Genomic DNA, 19199 nt, shown 5'->3' on the forward strand with positions numbered 1-19199 from the left:
GATAGACCTAAGCGATCCCACAACCCAACGGATCAGATCCAAGCTCTGCAGTCCTTCCACATCCAGTTGCAAATGGTGGTGGACAATTAAACAATTCATTGGAGGAGGAGGCTCCACAAATATCCCCATCCTCAATGATGGAGGAGCCCAGCACATCAGTGCAAAAGATTAGGCTGATGCATTTGCAACAATCTTCAGTCAGAATTGTCGAGTGAATGATCCATCTCGGGCTCCTCCAGTGGTCCCCAGTGTCACAGGCACCAGTCTCCAGCCAATTTGATTCACTCCACGTGATATCAAGAAACAGCTGGAGGGATTGGAAATTGCAAAGGCAATGGGCCCTGGTAATATTCCGGCAATATTACTGAAGACGTGTGCTCCAGAACTTGCCATTCCCCTAGCCAAGCTCTTCCAGTATAGTACAACACTGGCATCTACCTGACAATGTGGAAAATTGCCCAGGTATGTCCTGTACACAAAGAGCTGGACAAATCCAACCTGGCCAATTACCGCCCAATCAGTCTACTGTCCATCAGCAGTAAAGTGATGGAAGGGATTATCAACAGTGCTATCAAGCAGCACCTGCTCAGCTATAACATGGTCAGTGATGCCAAGTTTGGGTTTCACCAGGGTTACTCAGTTCCTGATCTCATTACAGCCTTGGTTCAAACATGGACAAAAGAGCTGAATTCCAGAGGGGAGGTGAGAGGGACAGCCTTTGACATCAAAACTGCATTTGACTGAGTATGGCATCAAGGAGCCCTGGCAAAGCTAGAATCAATGTGTATCAGGGTCAAACACTCCCCTGGTTAGAGTCATACCTGGCACAAAGGAAGATGGTTGTGGTTGTGAATGGTCGGACATCTCAGCTCTTGGATATCTCTGCAGGAATCCCTCAGGGTAGTGTCCTAGGCCCAACAATCTTCTATTGTTTCATCAATGACCTTCCCTCTGTCATAAGGTCAGAAATGGAGATGTTCGCTGATGATTGCACAGTGTTCTGCACCATTCGCGACTCTTCAGATACTGAAGCAATCCATGCTCAAATGCAACAAGATCTGGACAATATCCAGACATGGGCTAACAAGTGGCAAGTAACATTTGCGCCACACAAATGTCAGATAATGACCATCACCAACAAGAGACACTCTAACCACCACTCCTTGACATTCAACTGTAGTACCATCACTGAATCCCTCACTGTCAACATTCTTGGGGTTACCATTGACCAAAAAGTCAACTGGATTCCCCACATAACACAGCGGCTACAAGAGCATGTTAGAGACCAAGGATACTGTAGTGAGTAACTCACCTCCTGACTCCCCAAAGTCTATCCTCCACCTACAAGGGCAGTAGTCAGGAGTATGATGGAATACTCCCCACTTGCCTGGATGGGTGCAGATCCAATAACACTCAAGAAGCTTGACACCATCCAGGACAAAGCAACCCACTCGATTGGCACCACATATACAAACATTATATTCCTCCACCAGTGGAGCTCAGTAGCTTCAATGTGTACTATTTACAAGATGCACTTCAAAAATTCACCAAAGCTCCTTCAACAGCTCCTTTCAAACCCATGGCCACTTCCACCTAGAAGGACAAGGACAACAAGTACTTGGGAACACCATCACCTGCAAGTTCCCCTTCAAGCCACGCACTACCCTGACTTGAAAATATACGGCTGTTTCTTCACAGTCATTGGGTCAAAATCCTGGAATTCCCTCCCTACCGGTATTGTGGGTCAACCCACAGCACGTGGATGCAACGATTCAAGATGGCAGCTCACCACCACCTTCTCAAGGGCAGATAGGGATGGGCTATCAATGCTGACCAGCCAACAACACCCAACTCCCACAAATTAAAAACAAAAAAAAATCCCCAGAAGGTGAAAAATTAAGAGTGAACTGGAGAATGTCCAGAAGAGATTTACCAGAATTTTGCTGACTAAGGAAGGTTTGACTTATAAAGCATCTGCAGTCCTCACTTTCTCCTCCCTGACTTATAAAGAAAGACTGGTTAGGCTAAAACTTTTTCCACTGGAACATAGGAGCTTGAGAGGCCACCTTATCGATGTTTATTTTATTTTTTTCATCTTTATTCAGTTATGGGATGAGGGCGTTGCTGGCTAGGACAGCATTTATTGCCCATCCCTACTTGCCCAGCGGACAGTTAAGAGTCAACCACGTTGCTGTAGGTCTGGAGTCACATGTAGACCAGAACAGGTAAGGAAGGCAGTTTCCTTCCCAAAAGGACATTAGTGATCCAGGTAGGTTTTCCTGACAATCAACTGATGATCATCACTAGATTCTTAATCCCAGATAGTTATTAAATCCAAATTCCACCATCTGCCATGGCAGGAATCAAACCTGGCTCCCCAGAACATTACCTGGGTCTCTGGATTAACAGTCCAGTGATAATACCATCGCCTCCCCTAAAATCATGAGGGGTACAGATAGGGTTAATAGGAGGTTTCTTTTCCCAAGGATGAGGGATTTCAAGGCTAGGAGGTCCATTTTTAAGGTGAAAGGAGGGAGATTTAACAAAAAAACAAGAGGGACAAATATTTTACACAGAGGGTATTTCACATGTGGAATGAACTTCCTGAGGAGGTGATGGATGTGGGCACACTGATAACGTTTAACAGACATTTGGATAAGCACATGAATAGGGAAAGGTTTGGAGGGATATAGGTCAGTAGCAGGCATGTGGGACTAGTTTAATTTGGCATTATGTTCAGCATGGACTGGTTGGGCCGAAGGATCTATTTCCATGCTGCATGACCCTATGACTCCATTGCTATGGGTTTGGAGTCACATGTTGACCCAACCAGATAAGGATAGCAATTTCCTATTCTACAGGGGATTAGTGAATCAGATGGGTTTTTCTCCAGTAATTGGCATTGATTTCATGGTCATCATTAGAGTTTCAATTCCAGTTTTTGTTTAGAAATTGAACTCAAATCCATCATCTACCATTATGGGTTTAGAACCCAGATCATTACTTGCATCAGTCAATTAGTAGTTTAGTGGTAATAGCAGTAGGCCATCGCCATTCCAACACTTAAAGTACTTTGAAATACCTGGCTGTCAAGAAAAGTGATTTTAAACACACATCTTTCTGTGTCTACCAACTGCATCATGGATGTCACAATAAGAAGGCATTCAAAACTAGCACATAGAACATAGAGCAGTACAGCACAGTACATGCCCTTCGGTCCTTGATGCTGTGCCAATCTTTTATCCTACACTAAGATCAGACAAACCTACATACTCTTCATTTTACTGTCATCCATGTGCCTATCCAAGAGTCGCTTAAATGTTCCTAATGTATCTGACTCTACTACCACCGCTGGCAATACATTCCACACACTCACCACTCTCTGAGTAAAGAACCTACCTCTGACATCTCCCCTAAACCTTTCTCCAATCACCTTAAAATTATGCTGCCTCATGATAGCTATATCTGCCCTGGGTAAAGGTCTCTGGCTATCCACTCTATCTATGCCTCATCATCTTGTATACCTCTATCAAGTCACCTATCATCCTTCTTTGCTCCAAAGTGAAAAGTCTAACTCCTTCAACCTCTCTCCATAAGACATGACCTCCAGTACAGGCAGCATCCTGGTAAATCTCCTCTGCACCCTCTCTAAAGCTTCCATATCCTTCCTACTATGAGGTGACAAAAACTGAACACAATATTCCAATATATTAGCTTTTATTTTCCATAAATCTAAACCTACAATTGGTAACTTGCAGCCTGAGGGCTGTCGATCAAATAAGAGGGATAGATGTTAATGTTCAGGATCAAGTAGTTTCACTCTGCCTCATTATTAACGAATTTAAATAGTTCAGAGAGAATATTATAAGATTTAAAATTGGATTAGTCAAATCCCTCGAGTATCGTTCCTCCTGCTCTGACAAATCTGTGCAGACAAATACGAAAAGGTTATGGAATTTATTTTAACTTCTCACAGAAGAGTTATTAAATATGATCTTTCATGTCCTTGATTTTTATTTCATTTTTAGGAGTGCTTCCATTCCTCTCCATGGAAGGGCCTGTCACTTGTTGTTCGGCTGAAGGCTGCACTTTCCCTTGTCTCATTTCCAATTTGCTACGTCTTGGGTGAAACCTATAAAAAAGACAAAATTAAAGCCTCTGCCAAAAAGAAATAATCAGAAGCTGCTGTGGTTCAGCAGTCTGAAATCTCACCTTTAAGTCAGAAGTTCATATGTTCAAAAAGTCACTGAGGTCCTTCTGAACCATAGGGCTGCTCTGCCTTAGACAGAGATATCTGGTGGTGGTTTAACCTGACGGTTACTGCAAGTGAGGTCAGAGGAGAGGTTCAGAATGGGAATCGTGCACTGTAGACTCAGCCTGTGTGGGGATTAACCCCATGCTGTTGGTATCACTCTGCATTACAAACCAGCCAACTGAAATATCTGTTCAATAAAAGCACCAACAAAACAAGCACTCAGAATGTTAGAGTCATAGAAATGTACAGCATGGAAACAGACCCTTCGGCCCAACTCATCCATGCTAACCAGATATCCTAAACTAATCTAGTCCCATTTGCCAGCATTTGGCTCATATCCCTCTAAACTCTTTCCTATTCGTACACTTATCCCTTTTTGTGGGAGAAGAAACAACCACTTTGCCTACAGACCATTGCTTACAGACACTATGATTATCTTTAGCCAAAGAGGGCTGACTCATAATGTCAGTGCTGCCTCAACTTGGCCACACTCAGGAGCAGACAGTAAAAGAGTCATTATTTAAACTCTTACTGACTGAAGGAATATGTTATCTCAGTGACCTGCTAATGAGATTCACTGCCTCACAATGGTATCACAGTTCCTGAAACCCCGAGGGCACTCCCTATCTACCCAGGAACCCAGTCACCACAAGGCCCACACAGACATTAATGTTCCAGGAGACTTGAGATGAATGCTCACTGTCCTATGAAACTATTACAGCCGAACGCTGAATATTCGCACCCATTTCTGGAGATTAACTGTAGATTCTGTCGATTAACTAACCTCCTGTTACCATTGTTAACTGACCGATACTGCTTGACTACAGCAGCATTGTTCCCATCAACTGTGATTGAAACTGTATTGTCTTGTAATTAACTCCATTCTCTTGTAACCCTATAAAAATTGACTGGCCCTGAGGCTCGGGGAAGAGGGCTTTTGACTCAGCCGTGCAAAGTGTCCATTTTTCATACGTGCAGTCAATCTCTCTTCCCACATTATTGTGAAATAAACCAGTACTTGTCAATTTTACAAGATCTGTGTACAGGCTTTATTTATAATTGGACAACTCTCTGACAAAGTTTTAAATGTTGTAATTGTACTAGCCTCCAGCCCTCCTCTGACAGGTTGTTCCATACACGCACCACCCTTGCATGAAAAGGCTATCCCTTAGGTCACTTTTAATTCTTCCCCCTCTCAACTTAAAGCAACGCCCTCTAGTTTTGGACTCCCACTACCCCAGGGCCATTCACCCCATCCATACTCCTCATAATGTTATAAACTTCACTGAATCCAGGTTGATGCTGCACTGGGAGAATGCTGCATTGTCAGAGATGCTGTCTTCTAGAAGATAGACTATATGACTACCCTTTCAACTGGATGTGAAATAGCCTTTTGTGTTTACTATGCACACATCTGGCCGTCATCTTGTCTTGACAAAGATAGCAAGTAAACAAAAGTCTTCCTTAACTGTAAATGAATGGTCAGTTGACTGCATGTGAGAAACAGGCATTGTAACCAGTACAGTGCCTGTAAATGATCACAAAATCTGAGCTCAGCATCAGTCACAAACGCTTGATCGGTATTAATCCAAGGGCAACTAACTGAGAAATTTCAAGCCTTTGAAAGGACGGCACCAAACCCAAAAAATTCCTGGCAGAGATGAATAAGCAAATCGAGAAACAAAAAAAATTCCAAACATGGTCACACATTGAAACATATAGAGGCTTGGCAGGGTCAATGTTGAGACGATGCTTCCCCTCATGGGAGAGTGTAGGACCAGAAGGCATAGTGTCAGAATAAAGGGGCAACAACTTAAGATGAGAAGGAATTTCTTCTCTCAGAGGGTTGGGGACTGATATATTTAAGGATGAGATAAATAGATTCTTGATCAGTCAGGGAATCAAGGGTTACAGGGGAAGGGCAGGAAAGTGGAGGTGAGGAATGTCAGATCAGCCATGATCCTATTGAATGGGGTGGTATGGGCTTGAGGGGCCGAATGACCCACTCCTGTTCCTATTTCTTATGGTGCTAAGCCAGATTGGCACTTCAAAGCAAGTAATTTTGAAGTTGACAGCTGACAGTGAGGCGGCAGATATTTCTCTCTCAATTTTTAATTGATGTACAGAACCATAGATAGAAAGTTCTAGCATGGGGGGACATTCAACCCTCTGGTCTTTGGTAGATGCTCAAACTAATTCCACTGCTCAACAAAGGCTTCCACTTCAATTATTTATCCGTTTTACTTTTGAAAGTTGTTACTGAATCTGCCTCTGTGCCCTTTCAGTGTGAAGGGATAAACTAATGCGTTCATGGGATGTGGACATTGCTGGCAAGGCTGACATTTATTGCCTAACCCTAATTGCCCTTAAACCGAGTAGCGTACAATGTCATTTCTGAGAACGGTTGGAAATCAACCATATTATTGCATTTCTGGAGTCAAATGCAGGCCAGACCAGGTAAGGATGGCAGATTTCCTTCCTGAGAGGACATTAGTGAGGCAGATGGACTTCTACGATATTCAATAATGGTTTTGCAGCTGCTATTATGCTCGTTTTTATAATCCAGATTTTAAGAAAATGATCTTGTAAAGACCACATCTTTACATTTCTTTTGTTTTTGGACTTTGAACTAAAAAGGAAGATATTGCTTTAATCCGAGGATGTGCAAAGTGATGGCTACACTGTGAGTTATGTACAATATTACATACCCACGTCAACAGTGGGAACAAAAGCAGATGTCACACAGCCAATGTATTCGAAGCCACAGGAAAACCTCTTGGCTACAATGTTTTGACTGGCTCCTGATCAGGTGACCATTCAAGAAGAGCTTCTTCCCCATTGTTATCAATGGCGACTTTTGAACTGACCTCTCAAATGTTAATTCTGGTCTCTCTGTCGCTCTCTCTCTCTGTATTGCGCACTCTGTTCTGCTACCCTGATGCCCTTTGTATGCTATGATCTGCCTGTATAGCACGCAAAACAACACTTTTCACTGTATCGAGGTACATGTGACAACAATAAATTCATCAAACCATGGCTTGTGCGGAGTCAGTGCAGCTCAGAACCATCCAGCCTGTAAAGAAAAAACATTCAAATATCTCTGTCTGTGTCTCTGTGTGATAATGGACGAGACATTCTCCAGGAATAGAGAGCTTGCTTTCACTCACCTTTCTTTACAAATCCCCCGTGGAAGAGGAATAAAATGCCTTTAGAGACAGTGAAAGGATGAATTCATAACCAATGATTGAGAGAATCAGTGCACAGAAATGTGCAGAGAAAGAAACACTGATACTATTGAACTGCACTTCTCTGATTTTACTTTCTTTTCGCACTCTCTATATCCAGAAGGAAGTGGCAACTTGCTGTTGTTGCAATTTAGATACAGATAGATTTAGCATCTGATTGTTCTCCTCACTCTCCACAGTCTAAGCTGTGAGGCACAATTACAGGTACATGAATATGAAGGGTTTAGAGGGATATGGGCTAAATGCTGGCAAATGGCAGCTTAAAATATCTAGTTGGCATGGATGAGTTGGACCAAAGGGTCTGTTTCCATACTACATAACTCTATGAGGTCTCTGTACTGTCTGTCTTTGTGTGTCTCTCAGTTTGTGAAGGTGGTGTTTAACAAGGGTTAGAGTTTAAGTTGGATAATTAGAAGTTAGGGGGAGGTGGCAACCCGGTGGTATTATCAGTGGGCAGTTAGTCCAGAGCTCTAGGTCACCTTCTGTTGACCTGGGTTCAAATCCCACAATGGCAAATGGTGGAATGTGAATTCAATGAAATATCTGGGATTAAGAGTCTAAATGATGACTTTGAATCCATTGTTAATTGCTGGAAAAACCTATCTGGTTCACTAATGCACTTTCAGGAAGAAAACTGCCATCCTTACCTGATCTGGCCGACATGGGATTCCAAACCCATAGCAATGTGGTTGAGTCTTCACTGCGCTCTGGGTAATTAGGGTTTAGCTAGCAACACCTTCATCCAATGAATAAAAAATAATTAGCAATTCATATTTCACAAACGCCATTGATTAAAGACAATTTAATCATAATAAATGGTTATTAAGTACAGAGATCTGGTGAATGCTTTTTTTTAACTATAGGTTTTGGATAGTTTGACTGAAATCAGTGAGTGATGACAATCTCAAATTTGACTAATGGGATCTGAACCAGGTTCCTGGAAAATTCATCTGGAACTCTGGATGGCTAGTCCAGTGACATTACCACGAGGCTGAGTTGTATAAAACAAGATGCTTTTGTCATATTGTCTCCAGTTATCAGTAGACTCGACTGGACTCACCACATAAACACTGGGGCTAAAGAGCAGCTGGTAGGTTAGGAATACTGAGGCGAGTAACTCACCTTCTCACTCCCCAAAGCCTGACCACCATCTACAAGGCACAAGTCAGGAGTCTGATGGAATACTCCCCACTTGCCTGGATGAGTGCAGCTCCAACAACACTCAAGAAGCTCGACACCATCCAGGACAAAGCAGCCTGCATAAATTCACCAAAGATCCTCAGGCAGCAGCTTCCAAACCCACAACCAATTCCATCCAGAAAGTCAAGGGCAGCAGATATATAGTAACGCCAACCCCTGCAAGATCCCATCCAAGTCACTCTCCATCCTGACTGGGAATTATATCACCGTTTCTTCACTGTCGCTGGGTCAAAATTCTGGAATTCCCTCTCTAAGGACATTGTAGGTCAACCCACAGCAGGTGGACTGCAGCGGTTCAAGAAGGCAGCTCATCACCACCTTCTCAAGGGCAACTAGGGATGGGCAATAAATACTGTCCAGCCAGCGATGCCCATGTCCCACAAATGAATTTAAAACAGAAGTTAATTTACTGATCACCTAAGTCTGTGACCTCTGCTTGTCCACCATTATGCAACTGGAAAGGGATGTTGACCTAATTGTAATCCCTAGGGAATTTCTTCCTTTCTTTAGTGTTTCACGGGATGTGGGCATCGCTGCCAACACCAGCATTTATTGCTCATCTCTCATTACCCCTTTTCCAATGACTACCTCTGCCTATCTGAAAAGCAAGCACTCACCCAAACACACTGCTTTCTGTCCCTAAGCAGCATATTACAGCCCAAAAACCACCCCTTTAGGTCAATTACATCTTGAAAGCCTTTGTGTTCCATGTAAACCTCTGTTACCATTGTATTGGAAAGATGCAAAGCTGACATTTTGCTTTCACACAAGTTATGCTATCTGATCAAATCATCCAAAATACCCCAATGATGCTCATTCAAATGGTTAAAAAAAAGAATGAATGAATGATATAGCTTCATTGTCACAAACTCAAATGAGTACAGTGAAAAGTTTATAAGTCATCACTCACACAGCCAACTAAGGTACAAGGGTTTCCAGGAACAATCCATAGTTTACAGAATAGAGAAATGAAGAAACAAAGTTGCATTCCAGCTACACACAGTACAGGTAGACGAACCTTTATACGAAGTTCCAAAGTCCGAAAAGTTCCGAAATCCAAAGGTTTTTTTGTGAAGTTTTTTTCTCATTAACAAGGTTGTTTGGCATGCAAACAGTTAACCCAAGTCCACACCCATTCGATGTGTGTCACTCAGATGTGATGTGGCCCAGCACCGGCAGGCCTGGGTTCTCTCTCAAGGCCTGTTTTTACTTAGTACGTCTGCTCCTCCGGTAAGATTTTAAAAAATTTACCATCAAACTGTCACTTATTCTGAAATTCGAAAAATTCCGAATTCCAAGAAATAGCTGATCCCAGCGATTTTGGATAAAGGATCGTCCACCTGTATAACCAAAAAACACGAAACAAAGTTACGAAGATAAGCATCACACTCTTTCTCCTTGAGCTCACACAGCAGACCAGCGCAGGGGACCACTCCATGGTCTGATCACTGGCTACCCCGTGCACGCATTGGGATGCTGCCTCCGGGGCCACTGGCCACTGGCGAAGGCTGGGAGTTGGACGTCGAAGGCTGAGAGTCTGAGAAGACTGAAGAAATGAAGAAAACCACAGAAGGGAAGGAGAAAAAGAAGAAAAAGAACAGGCAGAGCTGTTGAGTTCCAGCTGGAACATACTACTCTGTGGACTTCACCAGTTTCATCATTTCCTGGGCGGCACAGTGACTCAGTGGTTAGCACGGCTGCCTCATAGCACCAGGGTCCCAGGTTCGATTCCAGCCTTGGGTGACTGTCTGTGTGGAGTTTGCATGTTCTTCCCCGTGTCTGCGTGGGTTTCCTCCGGGTGCTCCGGTTTCCTCCCACAGTCCAAAGATGTGCACGTTAGGGTGAATTGGTCATGCTAAATTGCCCACAGGTTGGGTGCGTTAGTCAGAGGGAAATGGGTCTGGGTGGGTTACTCTTCGGAGGGTTGGTGTGGACTTGTTGGGCTGAAGGGCCTGTTTCCACACTGTAGGGAATCTAATCTTCCCCTTACCCCAGTTCCAACCTTCCAGCTCAGCACTGTCCTCATGACCTGTCTTACCTGCCAATCTCCCTTCCCACCTCTCCGGTCCACCCTCTCCTCTGACCTATCACCTCCATCCCTCCCCCATCCACCTATTGTACTCTTTACTACCTTCTCCCCAGCCCCATCCCCCCCATTTATCTCTCCACCCCGGAGGCTCCCTGCCTCCATTCCTGATGAAGGACCTTTGCCCGAAACATCGATTTTCCTGCTTGTCGGATGCTGTACTTTTCCAGCACCACACTGACCCATACTACTCTGCCTCCATCTTACTGAAAAGTGTTATGTTATTCAACTGGCACAACTGAAAGCCTCATTCAAAATGTTACAAACACCAACACTGTTAAGTTATATCAAATCACACAGAGTTATATGAAATCACATTGAATTTACTGCACAGAAACTTGGAGCGGGTGGTCTGTACTGGTGTTTGTTTCCATGACCCTCTTTGCTCTGTACAGGTCATTCTGTTATAGCATGCATTTCGTCAATTTGAATTCACTGTAACGTGATTGACAGAGTGGGGGATGCTGTTTCTACAATGTGAGCCAGTAAAACATGTGTTGGCTGTAACACGATTGCATCGCCAACACTTTAAGCATTGTTTCTAAAGCGCAATTTTTCAATAACGCGGGGTTGCACAAGAACGCAACATTACTTTATAGAAGAATTGACTGTATTTCACCTCCCACTAAAACCATATTCTTCTACCAATTAGTCTTGAGTACATCATCCAACGATTCCCAAATGAGGCTCAATGTTACCAAATATAGTTTGAAAGAGTCCTAGCCCCAGTCACAGAAAAACATTTTCTGCTTCACTGCACTGCAATGATTCGACTAATTCAAATTCATTTTACATTCCACTGTTTTAGGAAGATTTCTCCGTTCCTCCACAGATGGTGTATTGCTGTCTTCTTTACGATGGGTCACATCGATTGGAGTTATGTGGGGACTGATTAAATTAATTTGGTATAGCCTCATAATCATCATCAGAAAGTGGAGTGATTTGCCCCACAACTTCAGCCCTGGCAGTTGCTAAGTTTATATCTCCTTTTTAGTACATAGTTGGAGTCCAAATTGGAATAAACAGCCTTTTGTCATTCACTAGTAAATCATCTATGAATATGAAACACTGGCTGCATTCTCCGCCAACTCACCGCAATTTTGAACGAGTCAAACTTTAACACAGTACTGACAAATTGGCAGCATGTCACTCATGTTCCTGTTGAATTTGTTTGAGTATCTTTTGGTTTGTTGACCACTGTTTCTTTTCAGCCACATGAAGCATTACTTTCATCATGGGCTATCTCAATGGATTGTTCCTTCTTTTTGAATATTTTGTTTGGTTACCATTTGATCATCAATGGCTTGTTTCTGAACCAGTAGATCACCAATGGTTTGCTTCTGGACCAGTTTATCAGTAATTTATTTCTGGACCAGTTCATTAATGGTTTGTTTCTGGACCAGTAGATCACTAGTGGTTTGATTCTAGATCAGTTGTCCCTGGGAAGTTGTTGATCTCTATTTATTCACTTAAGGAAGTTGTAACATGTGTGCAGGCTCAAAAGAGCAAGTTGTTTATTGTAAATAATATAAATGTTTTCAACAGGTTTGCACTCTTGTGTTTTAATGTATTCTATTGCAGTTGCGTGCTCTTTACTGTTAGACCACCTACACCAAGTAGTCTCATCTAGTCATGTGGTCATGGGTGGAATGTTTTGGCTCAGTCCGAGTTGTATTGAGATTTTTGGGGAGTTTGTTAGTGTGAGGCTCTGAGTTTTACCTGTCCTATCTGACCACACTCATCGAACTCCCCCCCTACCCCATCCCCGACAACCAATCCTATCCCATAGTGCACTGTTTTTGGAACAACTTGGCACTTAGTGGATATCTGCCCAATAACAAGCATCCTTTGTACCTGCACCCTGTAAATAGCCGGTGAGGACCGGCATTCTGAAGTTGCCCAGCTCATTGACGGATGGGATAGGACCATGTTGGAGAAACTCAGAAGTCACATGACCCCAGGTTACTGTCCAACAGGTTTATTTGGAATCACCAGCTTTCAGAGCACTGCTCTGTCGTCATTTGAAGTCATTTCACCTGATGAAGGAGCAGCACTCTGAAAGCTTGTGATTTCAATAAGCTTGTTGGACTATAACTTGGTGTCATGTGACTTCTGACTTTGTCCATCCCAGTCCAACACCACCACCTCCACATCCTGTACAACTCTAGAAGATATATTTACTTTTATACTCAAAACTTCTAACAGTGATGACCAACATACCATTTGCCTTCTTAATGGCTTGTTGTTAACGATCAGTGATTCTTGAACAAGGACACCCAGGTCCCTTGGATTGGAGTTAACCTGGGCCAATCAGGGAGCCCTCGCTGACAGAGTCCTGAAGAAGTGTTTTATGCAAAACATCGACTTCTCCACCTTCTGATGCTGCCTGGCTTGCTGTGTTCTAGTAGTCTCTTACCCATCTACTTTGACTTCTGACCTTGTCCACCCCAGTCCAACACCAGCACTTCCACATCCCTACCCCAACTACATTCTTGTAACAGGGACCCAGAGGTCCTGGTGAATGGGCAATGAAGAGATGTCCTCGGTCAGGGGCCACTGTCAGAGGAACTTGCCAGCCTGGTCCGAGGTACCCAACACAGGTTAATGCACTCCCCAGGGTGTGGACAGACAGTGTGGGATGAAGGTCAGGGTCTCTCCTCTGCCAGCGTAAGTGCCACGCTGATCTCTCTGCTACCTCACACTTAGTGCCACTGAGCACAGCTCTCATCAAGGCACATGCCCCTATATCTCAGTGTTGCCTGTCCCACATTCCTTGCCCCATTCCTGCCCTTCAGCTCTCTCTGCCACACCACTAACCCTGTATGCCCTCCACACTGCCTCCTCAGTGCTTCTAAACACCTCCCCCCACGTACATCTGCATTATCTGTCGTGCCACCCACGATCATCTTTCTCATTTCTGCCCCCTCTTCCCCGTTTTCCCTATTGCAGGAGAAGACAGCTGTAAAAGGTCAGTGAGAAACTCTGAGAGGAGACTCCAAGGAGAAAACTGTGGAAGAAGATGAGACACCCAGATGTTGCCAAATGATAGGTACCACTTTGTGCTGCCACTCTCATTAATCTGCTGTTGGTCTCAATTATTGCATACCACTTCTAAATGCTAACAGTGGTAATCTTCAATCTTTTCTGTCTTGGAGGTTCCTCAAGCCTGTCAATAACATCTGCAGACAACCGTTCGCCTGGATGTCCGAGAGAGAGAGAGAGAGAGAGAGAGAGAGAGAGAGAGTACCATGGCCTCCTTCTATGCTACACAAATCTATGAGAGGGAGGCATCCCTCATTGTCAGGCTCTCTGCTGGGCCTGCCTGCTGAGAGACACACTACTGACCTTGCTGCTTTACCACGCACCCTCCTACACTGCGTACCCCTCTGTTACCCACCTCTCCCACCCTCACTCACCTTTTACTGAGCTTCCTCTCTGGTTCTGGGTCTCCACTTGGTGCGTTTCCAGCTATAGCCACTACTCTTCCAATAACACTGTCTGCAACCTAGAACTGCTAACCTTTAATTGGTCAACAGCTTTTTAAAATTAATTCACGGGTTGTGGATATCATTGCCTAGACTAACATTTATTGGCCACCCCTAATTGCCCAGAATGACAGCTGAGAGTCAACTATATTGCTATTAGTCTGGAGTCACTTGGAACCATAGAAATGATATAGCTCAGAAGGAGGCTATTCAACCCATCTTATCCATGTCAACCCAAAGACACCCAGATGCTGTTTCTAATCCCATCTTTCTGCACACGGCCTATAGCCCTGCGGCTCACAGCAGTCAAGTGGCAGATCCAGGTCCTTTTTAAAATAGTTTAGGGTTTCTGCCTCCACCCCCAACTCAGGCAGTAAATTCTGGACACCCTACCCCCTCTGTGTAAATAAATAAATTTCCTCATGTCCCCTCTAAACCTTCTGCCCCTTAGCTTGAATCTATGACCCCTGGTTTTAAAACTCTCTGTCAGGGGAAGCAGGTTCCTCGTGTTTACTCTATCTTGTCCCTCACTATTTTGTATTCCTCCACCATGTCATCTCTCAAACTTCTCTGTTCAGATGAAAGCAACTATAATATCTCCCTGTAGTTATAATTCTCCAGCCCAGGCACATTTTCTGCACTCTCTCCAGGGGAAATATGTCCTTTCTGTAATACGTTGACTAGTACTGCACACAATACTCCAATTGTTGCCCCAGTAGTAGGTACAGGCCAGACCAGATAAGGATGGCAGACTTCTTTCCCTCAAGGGAAAGAGTGACCCAGATGATTGTATTTAAAACAGTAGTTACTGTTAGACTAGCTTCTTACTGAATTCAAATTTCACCATTTAGCCCTAGTGGGAGTTGAACATCGTTCTCAAGCATTAGCCTGAAGTTCTAGATTACTGGTCTAGTGACATGACCACTACACTATAACTTCCTCTCATATCTACTGATGCCTTGATCCCAGGGAAGGCCTGATGCTGACTAATTAAGTGCCTGACATGGTGGGTCCCGTCCTGAAGAGGCATGCGGAGAGGAGGGTCTCTCACCAGCTCTCCATCAAGCAACCCTCATTACCTGCACTGGAAACTGCTCAAGTGGTGCCAGGAGTTTAGAAACACCTTTTGCAAACAGCGCCAAAGGTTGGATCAGTTGTAAGTTTAAATCTAAGATTGTTAGGCTGTTAACAGTAGCTATTAAAGGATATGGGGTAAACAAGGGAATACAGAGTTAAGTCAGAGATCAGTCTTGTGTTTGCTCAAGTGGCAAAATGGCATCTTTCTTTTCCTACATTCTGAATCCATTTGAAGCTTTGCTATAGATCACAGAATTTCTACAGTGTGGGAACAGGCCATTCAGCCCAACCAGTCCATACTCTGGAAGGCATCCCACCCAGACTCACCCCTATCCATGTAACTCTGTATTTCCCATGGCCAATCCCCTAACCCACACATCTTTGGACTGTGAAAGGAAATCCACGCAGACATGGGGAGAATGTGCAAACTCCACACAGATAGTTACCAGAGGCTGGAATTGAACCTGGTCCCTGGTGCTGTAAAGCAGCAACACTAACCATTGAGCTACCATATACAGTAATTGAGGCTTCAAGCAACACTCGAAGGGCCCAGGCCTATAACCAGTATGTTGTACAATCTCATCATTACTTCCAAGCATGTATTCCATGTCCCTACTTATAACATCATGGACCATAAAAGCCTCTTTCATTATGCAGTATCTCATATTCAACACAGTTCAGGGAGTTGAGACATTGCCAAGTTCCACCTCAACACAACTGTACATTTCACAAATCTAATAATTTTTGTATGAAACACTGTTTTTAATTTGGTGACTTTCTGTTGTTTGTGTCGGAAATTAAATTGGTCAAATGAATAATTCAGTGGGTTACAATGGAAAGATTTGCATGGCAAGTTTTATCAATGGTTTGCGGAAATTCTTGTTCAAGCACAGTTTTTAAATTCAAACATGACCTTGCTTGGCAAACGAGCCATATGTTTATTGAGATTGAACTGTATATTATGCAGCATTATTGATTCCTCCTGATTTACTGGCTTCTTAATGGCTGCATTGCAGCCCTGGGAGAAAGACTTGTATTCGTTTAGTACCTTTTACATCCTAAACCACTTCGGTACCAATGAGTCAATGTATGCAACAAGGAATTGCATCTATGTAGTGCTTTAATGTAGCAGAATATGCTGGGGTGTATAGCCAGACAGACATTAAAGCCAAGCTAAGGAAGGACACATCAGGGCAATAGACCAAAAGCTTGGCCAAAGAGATGGGACTTAATCAGAATCTAAACAAAGGAGCTTAGGAAGAGAAATCCAGAGGTTTGGATCTGGAACATTGAACTCACAGCAACCAGTAGTGGAGCATTGAAATAACTACACACAGGCTGCATCACATCACAAAATCACCCATTATTTGTATGTGCACAGTACATGGACTTTGATCAGCCAACTTAGAACCAGTCCCTGGAGTGAGGAGACTCTCTGAGACTCCTTTTGTAACCTCTGACCCTCCTGCTTTTTTTTGGTCCTTTTCCTTACCCCACACTACCTCCTAACTGTGGTTGTGCTTATTTTTCCCCAGCACCCATGTAACGTATGTGCATAGGTGTAGGACACAGTGAAACATTTACCCCTGACTAATGCACCCAACCTACACATCCCTGAACACTATGGACAACTTACCATGGCCAATTCACCTAACCTGCACATCTTTGAATTGTGGGAGGAAACCAGAGCAAACCCACATAGACATGGGGTGAATGTGCAAATTCCATACAGATAGTCACCCGAGAGTGGAATCAAACTTGGGTCCATAGCACTCTGAGGCAGCAATGCTAACCACTGAGCCACTATAGAACATAGAAAAGTACAGCACAGAACAGGCCCTTTGGTCCACAATATTGTGCCGTGATTTGATCCTAATGTAAAATATAGTAACTTAACCTATGCACCCCTCAACTCACTACTATCCATGTGCATGTCCAGCAGTCGCCTAAATGTCCCCAATGACTCTGCTTCCACCACCACAGCTGGCAACGCATTCCATACATTCACAACTCTCTGCGTAAAGAACCTACCTCTTACATCTCCTTTACACCTTCCTCCTAATATCTGCAAACTATGACTTCTCCTACCAGTCAATCCTGCCCTGGGGAAAAGTCTCTGGCTACTGACTCTATCTGGTCCTGTAATTATTCTATTCCTCTCACTGTGCCAGGCCACTGTTGGTACAGAGTCACATGTAAACCAGATCAGGTATGGCTGGTAGATTTCCTTCTCTGAAGAGCATTTTTGAGCCAAATGGGGCTTTTAACGACAAGTAATGATAGTTTCATCATCATCATAACTGAGGCTAGTGGTCAGTTGAACATCCCCAATGCCAGAGTGAGATTTGAACTCATCTCCTTGGACATAAGCCTCCTGTATTAGAAACTCAATGACATTACCACCATCACCATGTGAGGGGAAAGCTAATGGATGAACATATTAGACTGTAGGATTGGATGAAACTGAATGGAAGGTGCATGCTGGAGGCTGACACTGAGACTGTTTGAATATTTTAGTTTGAAGTAATGAAGGAATGGTGGAGGGTTTCAGCAGTAAGAAAAGCAACCATTCCACTTCTGTTGGCCAATGAGACAGCCTGCTCCTGCAATCAACAATAACATGGTTGCTTGAGGTGATGAAATTAGTTGTGCTAATGTGAGCTCATTCAAACTTTGCTCTTTGTATCACTTGATTCACCTATCATCCTTGTGGTCATTGAACAATTCCAACTCCTGGTCAGATAGCCTCTTAATTTTTCAAAAATACCACCCTTGATTAGAATCTCCTCAATAGCCAATCCTTTCTCTATTTTTGTAACCTGTTCAAACTCAACCCCCCTCCCCCGCCGAAAACTTTCAGATCCAAAAGTGTTGTGCAAAAGCAGCAAAGGTGATGTGAGAAAAATCTTTCTTACACCGCGAGTTTTTCGAGACAGGGCTGCAATGCCTAGCAATGTGGTGGAGGTGAATTGATGCGTTCAGGAGGGGCATTGGATGGTTATTTGGGTAGAAATGGTGTGCAAGGGTATGGGGAAAAGGCAGGAGATTGGCTGTAGGTAATAGAACCAGTGCAGGCTTGATGAACCGAATGTTGTCCTTCTACACATAATCTATTCTGTAATTCTGTGATCTCTGCACTGCCCCTTTCTCGGATTTTACTTCCCCTGCCATTGATCCTACCTTCTGAAATCGAGGCTAGAAATGCTCCTGAAATCTCTCCCCTCCTTGCCAGAGCCATGAAATCGAGTGATTGGCCACATATTCCCCTGTCTCTTTTATGTGTCCAATCGTGTTTGATACTTGCTCTCGCAAAGTGCTTTGAGAAGTCTTGTTAAATGTCCTACATAAAAGCCAGTAGTTGTTGAAAATCAATGCATGCCAGTTTCTAACCCTGTGGAGGCATTTCAGAGTTGGCTGCTGTGATGGGTGACTGTAGGTTGCTGCGTTGTCTAACTGTATGTAACAACTACCAGCCTCATCGTGACCTTGTAAATGAAGCCATGAATAATAAGGAGAACCGCATTCTAACAAGTGCAGTGACTCCTGCGGTGTGAACATATCACAGCAGGGCCAGGAAGTCAGCGAGGATGAATAATGCAAAGGTTAGGGAGAATGCATTGGAACCTTTCTCGAAATCCTTTGGAAATATCTTTGAGACATCTCACCCGAGTAGGGTTGGGTAGATTCCCTGATTGGCGAGGTGGCCTTATAGATGAGACAACTTTTGAATGTCACAGCATTGATTGTAAAATTACATTTTTTTTCAAAAAAATAATTCTTTTGTTTAATGTGTTTTCCAAAGTGAAAGGTATTAGCATTAAAATAGCTTTCCCATATTTGTCACAAAGTTA

This window comes from Chiloscyllium punctatum, chromosome 9, assembly GCF_047496795.1.
Source record: "Chiloscyllium punctatum isolate Juve2018m chromosome 9, sChiPun1.3, whole genome shotgun sequence".
NCBI lineage: Eukaryota > Metazoa > Chordata > Chondrichthyes > Orectolobiformes > Hemiscylliidae > Chiloscyllium > Chiloscyllium punctatum.